The sequence below is a fragment of the Panthera onca genome, chromosome C1, assembly GCF_046562875.1.
Source record: "Panthera onca isolate mPanOnc1 chromosome C1, mPanOnc1 haplotype 2, whole genome shotgun sequence".
Taxonomy (NCBI): domain Eukaryota; kingdom Metazoa; phylum Chordata; class Mammalia; order Carnivora; family Felidae; genus Panthera; species Panthera onca.
The window spans coordinates 193,353,834-193,373,844 of NC_138346.1; the positions used below are offsets into that span (position 1 = coordinate 193,353,834).

The following is a 20,011-nucleotide window of genomic DNA, read 5'->3' on the forward strand; positions in this document are numbered from 1 at the left end:
GGTTTCCTGTTCCCATGGAAATTCAGCTGTAACAAATCACGCTTCCGGCATGCTCTTCTCAGGAAACCCATTCCCCAGGCCTGGCTCTGGAGGGGACTGTGTGATGGCCCCGTGGAGCCCTGATGGCCAGCAGCTTGGCTGGGGAAGAATCACCTGTAGAGCGGGCTTGGGAGAGCCTAGGGCACTTTGTTCCGCTCTCCAGGTGACCCCGACATGCAGTCAGGATGGGGGCCTCCCATCTAGATGCGAGTTGACGGTTCAGCCCAGCATCCTGAGCCGACTCCAGCCTATCAGCGTCGTCAGTCAGAAGCTCCCAGCGGTGTCCAAGGGGCGCCAACACTCAAGGGAAGCTGATCCAGTCTGCTATCATCTCTCAGCCACACTCCCCAGCTCGAGAGGCAACAGTGATTTCCCGGGGCAGCAAGGTGGACCAGTGCTCTAGCTGGACATTCAAGGCCTCTGGAACTAGAGGAAGTGGAGACAGGGAGCTCAGACCTGAGCTGCCCCAGTTCCTTTTGCAGCAGCTCTATGTCTTTGCCCGTCTCCAAGTCTCAGTGTGCCCATCTGTGAAAAGGGTGGGTTGGCCAATTTGAGCTCTCCATTCTCGCCAGCCTGGGCTGCAACTGGTTTGGCCAATCTTCCCGTCCAGGTGACCTCTCCTGAGACGCAGGAACCCCTACTGCTAGATGCTGCCCTCGCAACCCTCCAACCTCCAGGTGAGCCTTTGCCCTCCCATGAAATGTCCTCCAGACCACCCTCATCTCTGCTTGTGGAAGTCCTGAGCCTCCAGACATCCCCAGCCTGAAGCCCTATGGTTGTCTGTGCACTTGGTGGAGCTGTCTTCTAGAACGTCAGCGGGGATGGGGGTCCCAACTGCCACTTGGTGATGACAACGGCCATCATGCAGCACCTGACTCTCCAGGGCTCCTGCCCCGCCCTGATGTCATTGGTTGCCCCCAACAAGGAGTCACATCTACCCGTGGCGCCCACGGGAGTGGGGACAGTGGAGTCACGAGGTGAACTGACATGCCCAAGGCCACACAGTTCCTAACGGTCAGAGCCAAAACTTGAATGGCCAGCTAGTTCCAGGAATCCGCTCTCATCACCCGGTTACTTCTAGGTATGATTAACTGGTCTGTTTAGAGTCCTTCACAGATTGTGCCCCACTCCCCGGGCATGCATGCACATACTCACACACATTCATACGGACACGCGCGAGCACACTCACACACACACACACACACACACACACACACACACACACTCAAGTGCTTTTCAGGTCCTCCCCCTCAGGAATTCAGTAATTGCTAGCTTAGTCCCAAGTCTCTGGACTGCATTCATGACCTTGTCACTTGAGAGGCATAGCGGAAAAGGAGTTACAAAGGAGGTTGATTGCCAAGGTCCCCTCGGCAGTTTCTCAGAGAATAGGGTCCGTGTGAACTTCCCAGGAAGGGTGGGACCCCCCCCCCTCCCAGGAGGAGTGGGAAGGGCCATGTGAGCATGAAGGAGGGGGCTGAGGCAAGGAGGGGAGGGGAGCCCAGGGAGGAAGGTAGGGGCCAGCGTGGACTCGGCCCCAGCAGGTGCCCTGTCCCTTACGGATGACCACCCTTCACTGAGGGGAGGAGAAGATGGGGGGCTGAGGCTGGCCAGTCTCTCGGAATCCGTTGTCTCCCCTCCCGCCCCCTTGCCTCGGGAGGAACAACAGCTCCAGTGGGAATGGGGATCCCATTTCAGAGGATCCAGGAGATGGGGGAGGGGGGGGCATTGCAGAGCAGCCGCTCAAATAATTCAAGGAAGTAGAGACGGCATTTCAACTCCCCCCAAACCACCGACACGGGCTTGATGGATTGAGTGCTCACATCAGGCACTTTACAAGGAGGTTACTTCTCATTTTCTTATTTCCTCCTCAGATCCAGTCAGTGATGTGGGAGGCAAGTCGCGGTCCCCTCAACCCCTCTGTCACCTGCGGTGGAGGACGGGGCGGGGCTGCGCTAACACTCACAAGGCACTTCTGCTTCTCCCCTCCTAGCCAGGTCCGCTCTGCCAGGAGCTTCAATCCACCGTGTGCCCAGAGATACTCAACTACAAATATCCCTCGCATCGCCCTAGGGAATGATTCGTCCAGTGGGAGACCAGGCAGAAGGAATCCGGACTGTGGACTAACCCCATGGGGCTGCCCCTGGAGAAGAGGCCTGTGATTGTCCAGGTCTGTCTGTGCCTGGAGGGTAAGTCAGGAGAAGGGGCGAGACCACTGTCCTCCGAGCCACCCTCTCCACGACTCTATCTGCCCAACTCCTGTGCTAGTGCTTAGCGGGTCCCAAACCAGCGTGGGGCGCAGAGCCCTAAAATAATAAACGAACCTCTTTCTCTTGTTCGCATCCACTCAAGGTGAGATACCACGAAATGCAACTGGAAGAAATGTCTCGTGGGTCATTTGTGGGATGTGGGATGTGGGATGGGATAAGACGGTGGGAGCCTCGGAGGTAAGGGGACGGGAGGAGATAACACAGGAGGGGAACATAAAGGTGCAGGATGTTAGGGTCGGATGGCTTGGGATGGGCTGGGGAAACTGAGGCCACATGGTAGGGAGGCCTCTCCGTGCACAGTTGGACTCTCATCTCGGGACGCACATTCAGAACGCGGCAGTCCCTTCCCCAGTTGCTCGGCAGGTGCCAGCACCGGGAGAGAGGGAGCGGACGACTCTTCAGGAGGCTGGCACGGGTCCCAAGCCATCTGTTCCCAACTTCCTCCTGCGTGGGTGGTGGCGACACGTCCCCAGCCGGCCCCCGCGCCTCTCACCAGCCGTCAACACGCCCTCACTCTCTCCTTGTGTGTGTTGTCAGATCTTCCCAATATAGCAGCCCGGAGTCTGTCAACAGTTCTGTTCCATGCCTACTTCCCCTCCCCAAAGGATGCCAAGTCTGCTGGCCCCTCCCTCGATGGGGGGCATCTCCCGTCATGCCTCACTCTCAGCCCCGGCAAGAGGAGACCTCCCCAGAGGTGCTTGGAGAAGCCACACCAGCCTCCATCGTCTGGGTCCCTTGGATGGGACCCGGGCCAGGATGCATCTGAGTGGCACTAGGGAAGAGGAGTCCAGGCGACCAGGAATCGGCTGGACGTGGGGAAGAGGGGAGTGGAAACTGAAGGTGACACTTGGGGCTCTGACTTGAAATGACTTGGGGAAGATGGTCCTATTCACTGAGGTGGGGGGTCCTGGAGAAGGAGCGGTTTGGGGACGGAGAAAGAGAGATGAGCTTGAGATCCAAGGAGACAGAGAGGACTGAGAGCTCCTCAAGGGAATGTCCTTGTGCACATGCGGACTGGAAGCTCAGGAGAGAGGTCTGGACTTGAAGAAGGTGCCAGAAGGTGGAATGCAGTCATCCACGGGAGCACACCCATTTGCTCCAGTAGCATTCGGCAGTCAGCGTTGTCACTAAAGCAATCCCAATGACTCACTTTACAGAATTCCCCTCATGCATCCCACCAGGGTGCTGCGGGACAGACTGGCCTCTGTCCCCAGATGTCTGGGACGCATCCCGGCAGCTGCCTTCTCTTTCCCCCTTCCAGCCGCCTGTGTTCTACCCTCCAGGCAACAGAGAGTGTGACCTGGTCTGAGCATCAGGAGCCCCGGACCCCATCCTAGCTTTGACCACTGACTTTGGGAATCGAAACAAATCATTTTCTCTCTTAGCCTCCACCTCCTCAATGGTGAAATGGGAACAAATATGGCAGATACTCTACACACTTAAGGAATTTGGGTGAAAACTGCCCAATGATCTGGCCAGATCCCCTGAGTCCCGTCTGCCCCCTGCCCCCACCCCGCCATGGGACCCACGGCGGAGCCTGCCCCAGGTGTGTGGCACACCGTCCCCATCCTCGGTTGCCTCGTCCTCCAGGGGGGCTCCAGGACACTGCTCTGGTCTCCTCCAGCCTGCACGGACCCCTCTGCCCCCCATGCTTCACCAGATGACCCCGCAGATCAGAAGATACCACTAATAATGCTCATATAGTGGCATTTATTGCGGCACAGGCAGCCCCTGCTTAGCTTTCAGGGCTAGCAGGAAATGTCGGGCACAGAGTGAGTCACTCTTTACAATGCATCTTGAGCAGAGCATTTGTAATAATCCCTTATTGCCGATCTTCAGATCTTCATTGAGACCTCAGTGAGGTAGTCAGGCCCCTCCTCTCCTCTCATGCCCTCCAGCTAAGACTGTAGCTCGTGGTAACCCCTTCATCACATGATCAGAGGGGAGGGCGACTTAAGGTGGAGAGACAGGTTGTCGTCCTCCTGGGATGCTACCCTTTCATTTCAGAAAGGGGGTTGGGGACGAAGGTTGCTAACCTGGGCCCTGAAGGTCAGCTCGTGAATCTGAGAAATGGCGGGTGCCTTTGTACCAAAGGGACACTGTCACACACAACCGTGGCCGTGGCAGATGCATATTGTTGTGTCTGCTCAGTGCCCATCTACGCCCCCCTAAGAGAAAGCCCTTCATCTGGAGAACCCTCCTCCCCCAGGCCAGCATGCAGCCCTGGCTGTCAGTCAGAGGACGCTCCCGCCCCCCGGCCACATGGGCAGGGCATAACCCAACTCCAGAGTTTAAGTCACCCCCTGAGGTTTGGCCAATCAGAACCAAAGGAAGACGATGAATCAGGGAACACGTGAGGCAGGAGTTGCTGGTGACCATGGTTCCCGTTCCTGGAAGGAGCCAATCTGCAGGAGAATAAAACATGAAAGCCGTCTTAACTATTTCCGGTGGAATCTCTGTCACTTGCAACCAGCCTTCCTTTACCCTATTAGAGATGCATTCTTTCCACCAGCCTTCTGGAGACAGTTCCCATTTCATTGCTGTCTATTCCAGGCCAGCCCAGAGGGTGTGGCCTAGAGACTCGGAGCAGGGCAGACCCAGTGACCAGACCCTGGTCTGGCTCCCCTGGAGCCCCTGGCCCAGCAGGGACAGAACCAACCACGCATCCTTTCTGCCAGCCCCTTCTAGGTCATACTCTGCTGCCCTCTGCTGCCCCCTGCTGGCCACAGGCCATCATGCGCTCAACTCTTGGGGTCAGGGTAGGTTTGGGGGCTACGTCCCAGGGACCCGAATGAGGAAGCAGAGGAAGCCCTGGGTCTGAACAGAGGCAGCCTCTCACAACCCCATCCCAATAAGAAACATCTCTGGAAATGCAAAAAGAAACAAACAAAAACTTTACTGTTACATGGGGGCTAAGAATACGGCTGTCTTCCCTTGAGTGAGAATAATACAGTAACACAAATTGGGAGTTGGATAGGCAGATGTTGTCTTACAAGTGAGAGCCTCTAGGCAGGTTTTCCAGGAGGCTGGAACAATGGAACATAAGGACCGAGAGATGAATGGCTCAAGAGAGAAACGGAGTCAAGAAAATAATAGCAGCTAAGGGGAGGGTGAGCAGAAGTGAGATTCCCGGCTCACAAGGCAGGGGACACCGCGGTGACGCTGATGCACTCTAGGATGCAGGACGGGGGCCCCCAAAAGCAGCCTCTCTGACCCATATTGCTCACAAATACCGAGGGGGGAAATAATAATTCACGTGTTTACAGTTTGTGGAACACGTTAGCACACCATATCACATCTGATTTCACACCACCTAAGGAGGTAACTGCTATTGTCTTCATGTTTTTTTTCTCACAAGGTAATAGGGATTCTTTTTTTTAAGTTTATTTATTAGAGAGAGAGTGCAAGCATGAGCGGGGGAGGGGGAGAGAGAGAGAAAGAGAGAGAGAGAATCCCAAGGAGGCTCCGTGCTGCCAGCACAGAACCTGACGTGGGGCTCGAACCCACGAACTGTGAGGTCATGACCTGAACCAAAACCAAGAGTTGGATGCTTAACTGATTGAGCCACCCAGACGCCCCAAGGTAATAGAGATTCTTTTTTTTAAGTTTATTTATTTGAGAGAGAGAGAGTGCAAGCATGAGTGGGGGGGGGGGGGGAGAGAATCCCAAGGAGGCTCCGTGCTGCCAGCACAGAACCTGACGTGGGGCTCGAACCCACGAACTGTGAGGTCATGACCTGAACCAAAACCAAGAGTTGGATGCTTAACTGATTGAGCCACCCAGACGCCCCAAGGTAATAGAGATTCTGAGAGATGTAGTGGCTTGACTGAGGCAACTTCTCTGAGCAGCAGAGTCTAGACTCGAACCCAGGGCCAACTCCGAGTCCAGGGCTCCCTCTGCTGAATGAGACCACCTCTGTGTGGGCGGCACCAGCTTCTTTAGGGTCAAAGAATGGAACCAAGGTTCAAAAACTTGACCCTGCTATTTAGCAGCTGTGTGCCTTTGAACAAGTTACTTAACTACTCTGAGTCTCCTGCATGAGTATATCTCATGGGGTTGTTTTATTTATTCTTGTTTTAAAGATTTTATTTTTAAGAAATCTCTACACCCAACGTGGGGCTCGAACTTACAACCCCAAGATCAAGAGTCCCATGCTCTACACACTGAGCCAGCCAAGCATCCTCACGGGGTTGTTTTAAACCTCATATGTCAATGTATGTAAATTACCCAAAGCAGGGCTTGACATTTAGTAGATACAATTACAATGGTCACAAAAATTAGCACACACATATTTCTAAATGCAATTCTCCCCGGGTATTTAGTCTGACTTTGTGTTTTCCTGGTGAAATCAAATTCAAGGAGTCTACCCTGTAGCTCTATCTCATCATCTTAACCATAGGAAAGAAGGCTCCAGAGACACCTCAGCTCCAAAGCAAGTTGATTGCTTGAATATTTATTTCGCAGATGAGAAACTGAGGCTCCAAGAAGTTGAGTCCTTCCTTCAAGGTCACACAGATCATACGTGGTAGAACCGGGACATAAACCCACGTCTGACCCCAAAGCCCTCACTCTTTCACGAACTCTATGAGGTTGTCCTGTGGCAATGGGAAGGAGTGTAGGGCAGATGGGGCAGCGGAGACATCAGTGTGGGTGCTGTTGCAATGGTCCAGGTGAGAGCTCGTGGTGGCACAATAGCAGAGGAAGGGTTCAAAAGGGGCAGATCGCATCCATATTTAGGAATAAACTATGCAGGACTTACTGACAGATTCATTTGCTAAGAGGTTTTGGGCTTCAACAACTAAGTGAGTAATGGGGCCATTTTCTGGAATGGGAAGACCAGAGAGGAAAGCCATTTGGGGGTAGGGCAAACCAAGGATCCCCCTTTGGCCTTGGGAGGTTTGGATGCCTTCAGACATCCAGTGGAGCTTTTGGGTGAATGCACCTGGATCTCAGGGGTGAGGTCAGGACAGGAGAGAGCAGCACAGAGGTGCTACTCAAAGCCAGTGGAGTAGACGTGATGTCCTGGGGGAGAATGTAGAGAAGAGCCCAGGACTGAGCCCCTTGGGCCCCGCAACAATTGGAGGTCCGGCGGGGGAAGGGGAAGGACTGGGGAGCTGGATGTGGTGTCCTAGAAGCCTAGAGGAGATGATGTTTCAAGGAGAGAGTGAGCAATTCTGTTCAGTGTCGATGAGAGGCCAAGTTCGGTGAAGACCCCAAAGTGACCAGAAGAATCCAGCCCATAACCTTGATTAGGGCAAACACTGTGTGCAGCATCCACCCCTGAGCCGAAGGAAAGCTCACCAGAATGGACTATATCACTTCCAGCTGCCCAGGATGGGGTTAACCATAGAAGCAGAAGACAAGGATGGAGGGATAGAGATTTTCACTGCAGATCTTGGCAAGGGAGGCTGGGCCATCTCTGTCTCCACCCTTCTAAAGACTGGAAACATTTCCGTTTCAGCCCTCATTCATGCCATTATTCATGAGTAATGTGATAGGTCCTGTGTTGATCACTGGGGACACGGCTGTGAATACGTGACTTTGATCTTGACCCCGGGGAGTTTAAAAAGAGGTCAGAAACACTACAGCTCCTTATAGCCAATCATGGCCATGCTATGGTGGAAGGATACATCAGGGGCTCTGGGAACACAGTTGAAGGGTGAGGGAGAGCTTCACGGAGGAGGTGATATTTGGTCTGGGTCTTGAACAGGAGGTCAGCCAGCAGACAACAGAGTTACTGACATCCTGACAGAGGGAATGGAGACATGAGAGAGGATGTGGTGATGGGAAAACCACCCTTCCCTGTGTGGTTAGAGCGGAGTAACTGGAGAGGGAGGGGGAGCACTGAGACGTACAGGACCCAGGTCTTTATGGACCTTAAACTTAAAGCTAAGAAACTTGGACTTAACTCTGTAGGTCAGTATTTTCCCAAGAATGTCTTGTGAAACACGAATCTCAAATTTGCTCCGTAAAAAAAAAAAAAGAAAAAAAGAAAAAAAGAAAAAAAATCAATGAATCAATAAATTCTAGGATCAAACACACTTGGGACATGCTACAGAGCAGACCCTCCTGGGGATTCACCATGTTCATTAGCATTTGAAAGCTCAGAGAAGAACCTATAGAAGAAAGAGAGACAGAGAGACAGAGAGAGAGAGAGAGAGAGAGAGAGAGAGAGGAGGGGGAGGGAGGGAGTGAGGAGGGGAGGAAGGGAGGAAAGGGGAGGAGAGAGAGAGAGAGAGAAAGAGGGAGAGAGAACAAAGAACACTTACCTTTCAATTTTCTAGATTTATGTCCCACACTGCCCTCTGTTCATGTAATGAGCACTTGCATCCCCGCACAATTACTGCTCCTCAGGCACACGGGTGGGGAGGGGGGAAGCTGAGCCAGGACTTGGGAATGTTTGCATTTTAAGCAATGATTCACCTGGAGGCAGAGGGCAGAGGGATGGCTCGTAAGAGGCCCCATTAGCCCTGGAACCCACAGATGAGGTCCAAGTTTACCCCTTTACCCTGGAACTAAAAATATCTCCACTGATTTCTTCAGCAAATATCTAATGAGCACCTTCTCTGGGCCAGCTGTGCTGGTGCTGGCAGTACAATAGGGAGAAAATCAGACGCCATTCCTGCCTCGTAGTGCTTCCTGGCTCACGGGCGCCATTCACATAATCACATAGGCTGAGGTTGAGGGAAAGAACACAGTCCGTAAGAGAGGAAACCCGGAATCAAGGAGGGTTTTCCTTCATAAGCCAGACCCGGGCTGAGACGCAAAAGACAGATAGGAATTAACTCGGCAAGGAGGGGTGGTGTCTGCAGGATGGCATTCTGAGCAGAGAGAACGGTGTGTGCAAAGGCCCTGTGGCGGGCAGGAAGATACCACAACTTCAAGACAAAAGGAAAAACAGAAAATAGTTGCCTCCTGGTCGTTTAGCAACTTTCACCGGCAGTCCTATTTGTGGCTATGTATGTCTAGCCACAAATTAGAAATAAAATGCCCCCAGAGTGTGAGATTTGGGTGCTCCCAAATGAAGGATGTCCAGAAAATCGACCAAAAGAACACGTATTTTGTGCTGGAGTTTCCTGCTTAACAAAGGAGAAGGTGAGGCATGGAGAGGATCCCCAGGCACTTGGCGAGGACAGGGGATGGGTTGGGGTTCAGCCCACCGGGTTGGCCCAACTATTTCAAATCCGGTTCTACGAGGCCAAGCTTTCATGTTCTTGGAGCACCTGCTTGGCACAGCATACGATCTTGCTCAGAAGGGGCCCTCTCTACCATCTCCTGAGTGATGAGGGTGAACCAAGCACTGAGCTGGGTGCTTCACGCACATAACCTCCTGTTGGCAGGCACCTGGGTGTCCCCACATTGTCCAATCTTGTGGCTTCACCCTGCTCTTACTAGGTAAGCAAAATGGCCCCAGCATGTATGCCACAGGTGGTGGGGGGCACCGCAACCCCAACAATACCTGCAGGGACTTCTATTTCTCCTAGACATCACGCGGCCGAATTCTCTGTCTCATCCGGGTCTTGCCCCCCCCGACCCCCGTCACTGGAGTCTTCCCTCTGCCCCAAGCTAACCCAAAGAACGCTGCAGCCTTTCCTTTTGATTCTGCAAAGCAACCGTGAGTGCCGTGCTGTTCCACCCGAGTGAGTTCTCCTGGAGGTCTGAGGACCATGACAGTGGCTACACAGCACAGCATGTGACTTAGAAGTCAACCAGTGCTCTTGACCTCAGCCATTCCCGGTAATGCTTTGTCGCCACCTTTCGTCTTTAAGCCTGTGGGTGCTCGCCATCTTGCTCGGACCCCCCATCTCTCAAAAGCCTCCTCGCATCTCTTCCCTCGTTTCCGGGGGAAGCATATCCCTCACCCCCCCCACCATCTCGGGTGTCCCGAACTGGGTTCACCAAGAGGCAGAGCTGAGGATTTGGGTACGAGTGGCTCATTTGGGAAGTGCCCCCAGGAGGCAAAGCTAAGGGGATGGGGATGACAGGGGGAGGGAAGGGAGCCAGTACAGAGAGTGTTAACAAACGGGTTGTCACCGTGGGCACCCGGGGCTCGGTGGCACTGGACACCCCCGGGAGACGGTGTGGAACACGCCTCACAGGTGGCCCCCCCAAGGGTCAGAGAAGCCGTGTTTAGCTGTCACCTTGCATCCGTTGCTAGCCGAGGGCTGCTCTCAGCGGCACCAGCTCCAGCCTGTACCTGGTGCAAAGCAAGAGAGAGCCCTCCGTCGGAGGCTTGCGGGACCTTGCAGAAGGACAGCACTGACGGCTGGGGGATTGGGCAGGGCGCCACAGCCCCTGCTACGACGGATCGAGGCAAGGTCACACGCCACCCGTGGAGTCCACGCCCTTGGATGGAGGGGGCGGCCAATCTGCGCTCCAAACGCAGCCATCGAGTCATAGGACGTGTCGCTCCAAGACCTGTGTCCCTTTCCCAAAAGAAGGAACGCCCCGTCCACAGCTGTGGTTTGAAAAGAGCTTTCACTTCAATACACCCTGAGGTAGGCACCTACCATGACCCCCTTGCTATAAACTAAGTAACTGAGGCTGAGACAGGCAGTGAGGAAACCACAAAGCCAAGATTAAAGCACACACATTCCTAACCGTATGGTCTCCTAGAGCCCGGGAGCGGCACTTGGGTTAACAGCTTCTCAACACGACAAACACGTCAGCCAAACGTTGCACATTTACAAGCGGGTCCTTCTCACTACCGTCCTGGGTGTGCAGGGCAGAGGGCTACCGCCGTGCCCGGTTTACTAACGAGGAACTGGAGGCATGACAGATCCAAGCCTGGTGCCCCAGTTCCCACGGACTTGAACCACGATGTCAGACAACAAATTCCAGCCCCATTAACTCTCTAGGAACACCAAGAGCTGACGGCTGCAAGGCAAATCCGTGACCAGCAATCAGCGAAGATTACAACTACGCCAAATGGGGAGTCAGGCATGACCTTCTGAGACAAAGCGCAGCCTGTCATCCAAACTGTCCCCACCACCACCATCGGTAATGGGAGCACAATGGCAGGTGCTCCCCAGCTTGTAGTGCTGAGTAATCAGTACACTCTCAGAAGGAAATAGGATCTAAAGAAGAACTCTCAAAAAGCGAGGGGACCCCATCACCTCTCACCCCCTGCACCCATCCTCCACCCCGCAGCCCGAGCAGTCCTCCTGCGACACAGATATGACCAACATCTCCCTGCCTAAACTCTTTTTTTTTTAAGTTTATTTATTTATTTCAAGAGATAGAGAGCATGAGCGGGGGAGGGGCAGAGAGAGAGAGAGAGGGAGAGAGAGAATCCCAAGCAGACCCCACACCATCAGCACAAGAGACCGACTCGGGGCTCAAACTCACGAACTATGAGCTCATGACCTGAGCCGAAAGCCAGAGTCAGAAGCTTAACCGACTGAGCCACCCAGGGGCCCCTCCCTGCCTAAACTCTTCAGTCACTCACCATTGTCCTCAGGACGAAGGTCAAACTTCTGAGCGCAGGGCATGTGACGTCTCACCACGAGGGTCTGCCTCCCTTGCCCGCCTCGTCTCTTTCCCGCCCCTGAGCCGTGATCTCAGGGTAGCCATGCCCAGGATCTGCCCTCCCGGGTGCCCTGCCAGGTAGGGCTGGGATCGGAGTCGTCCCTGTGTCTCAATGGCCAGTAGGGACCATGAACAGACAAATGAGGCAGGTCCTGAGCTGTGTCTTTCCAGATGAAGGGTTGAAGGAGCAGAGGCAGCTGGTGGGGAGGGGCAGCTCCGAGGGACAGGAGCACGGGCACTTGTCTTGAAGGAGAGTCTGCCCGTGCCGGAAGGACAGGTGCTGTCAGCGAGAACGCCACCTCCCTCTGGTGACCTTTCCCGAAGACATTTTCTCTGAATGTCAGGTTCGTTAGACACAGGATTGGGAGTGCAGGAATCACTTTAGAACTGAATTAAAGAAGGACAGACAGACATCATCCAGGTTTGTGGTGACAAGCCAGCTTGGAGGGTGAAGGGACACACTCTGCCTACGGGCCACTTTTGTCCTTCTCAGACGGCAGGGTCTCCTGTCAGGGCCATCCCTCCCTTCAGAATGGGGTTCCCAGCACCGCCATCCCAGGGTCCGTCCCAGGGTCCCGGGGCCAGCTGTACCTAGAATGGGCCCTCAGTCCCCAGGGCTCACAAGTGACTAACCAAGACCTGGAGTCCTAGGGACCCCGGGGCTTGAAGCATGTTGCTCACACAACCCCACTCCTCGGGCCCAGTGTGAGTGACCCAAGGATCTGTGTGACTCAGAACCCACTCTGGGTCACTCCATGCTGAACACTGGGGACACAGAGGTAAATCAGATATTTGCCCTACCCTCAAGGGGCTGATAGAACAAATCAGATATTTGCCCTACCCTCAAGGGGCTGTTTCATAAAGAAGACACAAAGGTACAGCAATGTTACCAGATGGTGGGCTCGGTGCCACGGCAGGTCTCTAGGCAGAGAGCGGTGAAGGGCTTCCCATGAGAAGGTACATCTGAGCTGGGCTTTGAGGGATGAATAGGAGTTTGTCACCCTGTCTGTTCTTTCCAGGAGACACCAGTTTCCAAACCCAGAACGGGCTGCTTCTGTGAGCGGTGAGCTCCCTGGCACTGAAGAGTGTGGGATGACTGATCCCTTGGCCCTCTGGTCACAGCTTCAGTGCCGTGGAGCGTGCTCAGGGCATTGGAGAGCAGGAGACCCAAGGATCTCGCTCCTCCAGTTTTCCTCCACAGCCCCTTGGCATCACTGACGGCACGGTAACGCACGCTGGGCCCCTTCTGCTCCCAAACCCGCAGGCCTCTCCTGTCTGCTGCCCCCACGGCTCACAGGAACCGGTCTCCTGTGCCATCTGCTATGGCCCCATGTGTTAGTGGCCAGGCCCAAGGTGGGCTAGCGCGGACAGGGACAAGACGCAGAAAAGCAGCAGAACCTGCAGGCTTCACTCCCACCCCCCACGTACATATGCGGGCACACACGCGCACACACCCCGTCCTCAGAACCTCACCCCCTATCCGCCCTGCCTCCAGCTCCCTGCAGACCTCAGTGCTATCCTAGCGTTGACCTTACTGGACCCCGCGGCTCTTCCCGGGGCTGCTGGCCGGGACACCACCGCTCTCCACCCCGAATGCCGAACGTCCCCCCACCCCCCAGGCTCCTGGCTCTGCCCCCTCCACAGCTCCTCAGCTGCCAGCTCTCTCTTCACGCCTCCCGGAGAAGCAACTGTCAGCATGTTTTTGTGGCTGGGGATGAGAAAGGCGGAGACAGAGGGGCACGGGGAAGGGAGAGACGGCGAGGGGAGGCAGGTGGGGAAGCAGAGACAGAGACGGGGAAAGAGGAGTGGGGGAGGGTCAGGGACCACCCTGATGGGAGAGGAGTGGAAAGAACAGACCAGAGAAAGCCGCTCGGGCCTGGGGATGGAAACGAGGACTCCCAGCCCCGTCGCCCTCTGACTCCGCAGCTCTACTCGGTGAGGTGGCCACGGGGCCGACAGAGGGAACTAGGCAGATTGTGGGCACAGGAGCTTTTGCTTGCCTCTCACGCCACCGGGAGATGCCCGCCACGGCCCAGCCCCGGGTCATCTGCCCGTGTCCTCTCAGCCTGCGGCGGGCTGGGCCAGGCACACCCATCCGCTCAGAGATTGTCTGTCCCCCACAAGCCTGTTCCTTCTGTCCTCGGGCTGGCTTTGTGGGGCAGGGGGGTCGGGAGGCACTGGGGAGAGCAGCCCCTCTGCCCCTGGAGACCCCAAACACAGGGAGACGGGAGTTCACTGTGAGAGAGGACTCAGCCAGAGACAGAAACGAGAAAGGGATAGAACAAGAAAGACCATACCGTAGGCCAGCTGCACAGACAGAAGCCAGCCCTGAAGACATGGAAACGTGACCCAACGTGCCCTTTCCGGCGTGACCCAGGCTGGGAGCTGAGGACAGAGAGGCTGATTATATAGTCACCCATGCTGACCCTCCCGACAACCTGTATACTGTCATTAAGCCACTTCACAGGAGGAGAAACTGAGGCTCCGAGAGGCGAGGTGACTGGCCCGAGAGCCAGGCCCAGGACTCCCGTCTGAGCAGCACCAAAGCTCATCCTCTTTCTTATGCACCTGCCTGCCTCCCTGTGGGTACAGACAGACAGAGTGAAAAAGGGACAAGTCAGAGCGCTCACGTGGGTATCAGCTCAGCCCCGGAGCCCAGAGCTAGGGTTTCCAGAAAAGCCAAGCAGTGCAGAGGATGGTTGGACCCCCGGCTCGGGGCCCCACTGCCTGGGCCGAGCGTGTCGCCCATTTCCTTGCCCCTCAAAATGAGGCTAGGAAAAGCGTATAGTCACAGACATCGCGTGAGGTTTAAATGAGGTGACTGCAGAGTGCTTAGAATGGTTCCTGGCCCACAACCAGTGCTTGACAAATGGTAGCGCCTGGTATGACTCAGGGAGAAGCATCCTGGCTGAACAGAGGGAGGAGCGGGGCGGGGGAGGGGGGACTAGAAAGGCGGGAGGATGGGCAGTGAGATGGCACCATGTGGCCAGCGGGGCCTCGTGACGTCCCCACCCCCATCGCTCTCTCTCCTGAAATGCTTGGCGAGGCTGTGAAAACCACCTGAATTCTTCAGCCGGGTGGGCTTGAGGTGACGTGGTGGGGACCAGAGACCCCAGGTGCCCGGATCTCATGGCAGTCCCAGAGAAGTCACGGACCTCCCCCAGCCATAGGAGTTGGGAAGATCCCCCCAGTTTTAACTCAAATGCAAGAGCAAGGAGGCATCTGTGGGGCACCTGGGTGGCCCAGTCTGTTGAGCGTCTGACTTCAGCTCAGGCCACCGTCTCGCGGTTCGTGAGTTCGAGCCCGCACCTCGGGCGTGCTGCTGTCTGTCAGCACAGAGCCTGCTTTGGATCCTCTGTCTCCCTCTCTCTCTCTCTGCCCCTCCCATGCTCTCATTCTCTCGCGCGCGCTCTCTCAAAAATAAATTAAAAATTTAAAAACAACAGCAAGGAGACATCCAGCTGACATCTGGGTTGAACAAACTAGTGAGACCCATACGGTGCCGGGGGCCGGGTGGGTGGTGTTAATAGTAAGGCCCGCTGATGCCCATAGAGCACTCCCCATGCTCCGAACACTGAGCAAAGTGTTTCACACACTAACTTATGCAACCCTCAAAACAATCCCATGGCGTTGGCACCATTATTGGTCCCGTTTGACAGGTGAGAAAACCTGGGAACAGAGAGGTTGAATGACCTGCCTAACGTTGCACAGCGAATCAGTGGTGAGCTGGGAGGCAGAGCCAGAGGGCCAGGCTCCTGACTGCACCCAACTCTTATTGCCTCATGTGGCACGAAGGGTGGGCGATGAGAGAGAGCCACCTAAGAGCTTCCGGGAGCTCAGGTCTGCAGATGGGGTCAGCGCCCAAAGGCGAAGACCCAGCCAGGAGCGCTCCTGTCCCCGAGAAGCCCCGACAAGCCCAGAGACGGCCCCACTATTTACCAGGCACTGATCCCTGATCCAGGGGAAAAGTTAAGTGTCAGGGTTGGGCCAGTGGTGCCAACTTTGGCCAAACGTGTCACAGGCCAGCAGCTCTGAATCTACACGGCACTGTCCCTCCAGGCTGGGGGCCATGCTCTCCACCGAACACTTGGCTGGCCAAGCCTGGCCCCCACCCTCTCCCAGTACCCCTCCCCTGCCTCCATCCCACTGCTCAGATAATGCCACCATCTGGGGCCCATCTGCAGGGAGCCTGCCTGCTCGTTAGAGAGGGGGTATCTCCCATCTGTATCCCACAGGAGCATCCTGTGACTCCAGAAATGCCAGGAGAGATCAAGGCATAAAACAGCCCCGTTAGCGTCCTGCCAGGGAGGCTGTGGGCCATGCACCCAGGTCAGTGAGTCAGACAGGTCAGTGCAAAGAGGCAGCTCCTTGTGGTGGAAAGAGTATGGACTTCAGAACGACGTGGGGTTGAATTCTGAATCACCCCCATTGGTCGGGGGCTTTGGGCAGGTCGGTTCAGTAGCCTGAGCCAGTTTGCTCATCCGTAACATGGAGATAACAGAGGATAGTCACCAGAACTCCATTCGATCATTTGTGTGGCCCTTGCACTTAGAACAGGCACAGGAAAGATGTTTGTGGAACGAATGGATGTGGCCAACCCGATGGCCACCCTGCCTTCTCTCTTGCGAACAGACCCCAAATTCAGGCCCAGCAACAATGGTGCCTGATGGCTCTAAATAAGTCATGCCGACACTGTTCCCCTTTACCATGAATGGGGTGGGCACGTGACCCAGGTCTAGCCAATGAGATATAAGGGAAGGTCACCTGAGGATCTGGGGACAGGTTTCCATCTGGGAGGAAAGGAGGGAGGTGCAGGAACAGGGCTCTCCTTCTCCTGGACCTTTCTTCCTCCTCACGCCTTCCAGGCTGCTTTGGGAGGTGCGGTGTTTGCAGATGACAACTGGTAACCACAGGAAATGTCACCGTTAGTGAGGATGGCAGAAGAGAAAGAAAAGAACGTGGCTCCTCAGGGATACCATTCAGCTGCCAGATCCACCCGGCACCTCCTACCTTAAAACTTCTTGTTCGTGAACAAGAAATACCCGCTAGGTTCAAGCCACTTATTTGGTATGCAAAATCTTACAGCCGTAGACATTCCTATCTGATGATACAAGGGCCAGTGAGTGAGTGAATGAATGAATGAATGCATGTCTTGTAGCCTGAAAATAATTGTGCAAATGTTTGTCATTACCGACAATATTAATACGGTAACACCTCATTTATTCAGAATTATCAGCAACAGGCTTTTGCTCAAAAGGAAATTTTCGAGATAATGGGAGTTTACCCCCTTTAGGCACCAAAATACTACTTTGATTTTAACCCTTTTTGATTTTTAAAAATCGCCTGAAACGTATCACACCCCCCTGTATCAATCCCCTCTCACTGCACCCCCCTCAACACACACACACACACACACACACACACACACACACACACACCAGGGGACGCCAAGCAGGAGTTAAGCTTAGCTTGGATACCGGGCTCACCAGTGAACACGCATTGCTAAAGTAAGGCGTCACCCAGCATTCCCCTGGGGCTGGCAGAGGTGGGGCTCCTGGAGTTGCTCTAAATTCCAGAGTCATCACCCCTCCCAGCCGCTCCCCATCAAGCTTCTAGACGGCACAGTGACACCTCTTGCAACCCTTCCCTGCTTGGACGGATTTCTCTGTTCTGGGCTGTGAAGCCAGGTCACCCATTCGCCAGACTTGTGTGCCACGTGGCTTCCGGCAAAGGCCCCTGACCAAGACGCTGCCGTAAAAGTACCAGATCCCAGATGAGGAAGGCCTGGATCCTGCCCTAAGGAGAGAATCATTCTTTCTTTTTTTTTTTTTTTGACAAATCTTTACTGAGCACCTGCTAGCTGAGGCAGTAGAAGCTAAGAATGCAAGCTTTGGAGCCAAAGATCCAAGTTCAAATCCTGACTCTGTTTACTAGTGGTGTGAACGTCGGGCAGGTCATGTCACCTCTCTGAGCCTCGGTTACCTTCATCTATATAATAGAACTAATAATGGGTACCTTCCATGTAAGGATGATGCAAGGAATCCATAAGCTATTGTGCTCAATGCTCCTCGTAATGTCTTTTACTTGGTAACTTCTGAACAAACATAAGATATGGTCATCATACAGTGGGCTTGTTTCTGGGCGGTGGAGAACAATGGCTGATAAGAATGGCAAGGCTTGTGACCCCAGCAAAGTAACAGCTCATCAGGTGGACCAGGTGTTTTCTAATACACATGAATAAATGCCAGTTGGAGAAGCCTGGCACAGAGACGGGTCAGAAACCCGAAGGAGGGTCTAGATCCCAGACTGGAGAGGCCAGAGAAGGTTTCCCAGATATCGATGCAGGGACTAAAAAGTTAGTGGGTGTCTTGGTTTCCTGGGGTTGCCTTAACAGATTACCACCGACTGGGTAGCTCAGCCTGATCTCACCTCAAGATCCTTGGCTTTATTACACCTTCAAAGCCACTTTTTCCAAACAAGGTCACATGCACAAGTTCTAGGATGTGTAGATGTATCTTTTTAATAGTTACCTTCTGGGGCTCCTGGGTGGCTTAGTCGGTTAAGCGTTCAACTTCGGCTCAGGTCATGATCTCGCAGTTCGTGAGTTCGAGCCCCGCATCGGGCTCTGTGCTGATGGCTCAGAGCCTGGAGCCTGCTTCGGATTCTGTCTCCCTCTCACTCTCTGCCCCTCCCCCACTCGCACTCTGCCTCTCTCTCTCTCTCAAATATAAATAAACATAAAAATTTTTTTTAAAAAAAGAGCTACCATTCAACCCACTCCAAGCAAGGGGGAGCAAGGCATAGCCCCAGATGATAGAAGCCCCTGTAGACAATGTGAAGTGCCACAGGAGAGGGGTTCCAGAGGACCTTGTCTGGCCTGGGCAGAGGCAACACAGAGACAAGCAGCCTGAGGTTCCAGGATCCAGAGAAGGCACCGGGTGCTGTCACCAAAACCACAGGGAATCCCACATCCAGACAAGTTCCGAAAGGTGGGGTTAGGAAGGACTGCAACTTGATAGGTGTATGAGTGCACAAAGGATTTCTCTGGACATTGCTTTGGGGCAACAGGCCTCTTCCAGATTCCTTTCCTTCCCCTGAACTTGGAGTGACATCGGGCCACCGCTGTCATGACAGTCCTGATTGCCTCCTTGGCACAGAGCCTGATGTCTGGCTCATGCCGTGGGAGTCTGGCAGCTCTGACCCCTTCTGTTCCCGGAAGCCCCCCCCCCCCCCCACAAGCTTCCACAGAGCTACTCGCTTCTCAGCATCCCCAGGGGCTGGTTCCATGGCTATCACTATCCCAAACTGCTTTATCCAGTCACCCCAACCAGTTCTTTTTTTTTAATTAAAAAAAAATTTTTTTACCATTTATTTATTTTTGAGATTCAGAAAGAGACAGAGCGTGAGCAGGGGAGGGCCAGAGAGAGACGGAGACACAGAGCTGGCTCCAGGCTCTGAGCTGTCAGCACAGAGCCCGACCCAGGGCTCGAACTCATGAACCGTGAGACCACGACCTGAGCCAAAGTCGGACGCTCAACCGACTGAGCCACCCAGGCGCCCTGGGAATGTTTCATTTTTCAAAGGCAAAGCTTTATGAAAAGCAGCTCAAAGCCTGGTTCTTAATTCAGATCATTGTGATACTTGATTTTAATTGCTGTTGTGGCTGGGGGGAAAAACCAGATACCATGCAAAGATGCATTGATCCAAGTGGGAAAACAGCAATCCTGGCTGTGCTTACTAAACCCTTACCATTATTTTTCATTCTCATCCACCAATTATGCAAAGGTTTTTGTTGAAATTCAGCAAGCAAATTTCCAGTTTCCCTGATGTCAATCAGCAGCTCTTGCAAACTAATCAAAAGGTGTTACATTTTTATATTTTTAGCAAATACGTTCTGAAACACCGTGTTCAAAGGATTTTTTTTTAAAACAGGTTTGAAAATTCCGTTTCCAAGTTTTTAAAGTTTACATACACGGGAGAGTTGCTACACGTGATGTAGGTACATCATTTTCTATCCCCCAAATCACAGAACAATGGAAATATTTGCGAATGTTTTTTAAATGCTCTCTCCATAGCATGAGTTTCTTCCAGGAAGCAGTTTACCTTCCAATCAGTGTTTGCATAGCAAACAAAAGGTCTTTGCAGATGTAATTAAGCTAAGGATCTTGAGGTGAGAC

General features: G+C 53.9%; 2 long non-coding RNA genes across 3 annotated transcripts; one reads left to right on the plus strand and one right to left on the minus strand.

Moving 5' to 3' along the window:
• The first annotated feature begins 890 nt into the window (after positions 1 to 890).
• On the plus strand, positions 891 to 4,005 carry LOC144617271 (uncharacterized). The gene is made up of 2 exons (XR_013557640.2): positions 891 to 1,120; positions 2,030 to 4,005. It is a non-coding gene; the product is annotated as an uncharacterized LOC144617271 (long non-coding RNA).
• A 594-nt stretch (positions 4,006 to 4,599) lies between these two features.
• LOC132672464 (uncharacterized) lies at positions 4,600 to 16,701 on the minus strand. Of its 2 annotated transcripts, XR_009607526.3 has the most exons (5): positions 12,725 to 13,426; positions 11,755 to 12,221; positions 8,868 to 8,980; positions 8,576 to 8,729; positions 4,600 to 4,711 (listed from the first exon to the last, which is right to left on the minus strand). It is a non-coding gene; the product is annotated as an uncharacterized LOC132672464 (long non-coding RNA). The 2 variants fall into 2 exon arrangements; XR_009607525.2 differs by lacking the exons at positions 8,868 to 8,980; positions 11,755 to 12,221; positions 12,725 to 13,426 and adding an exon at positions 16,599 to 16,701.
• Between the last annotated feature and the right edge of the window lie 3,310 nt (positions 16,702 to 20,011).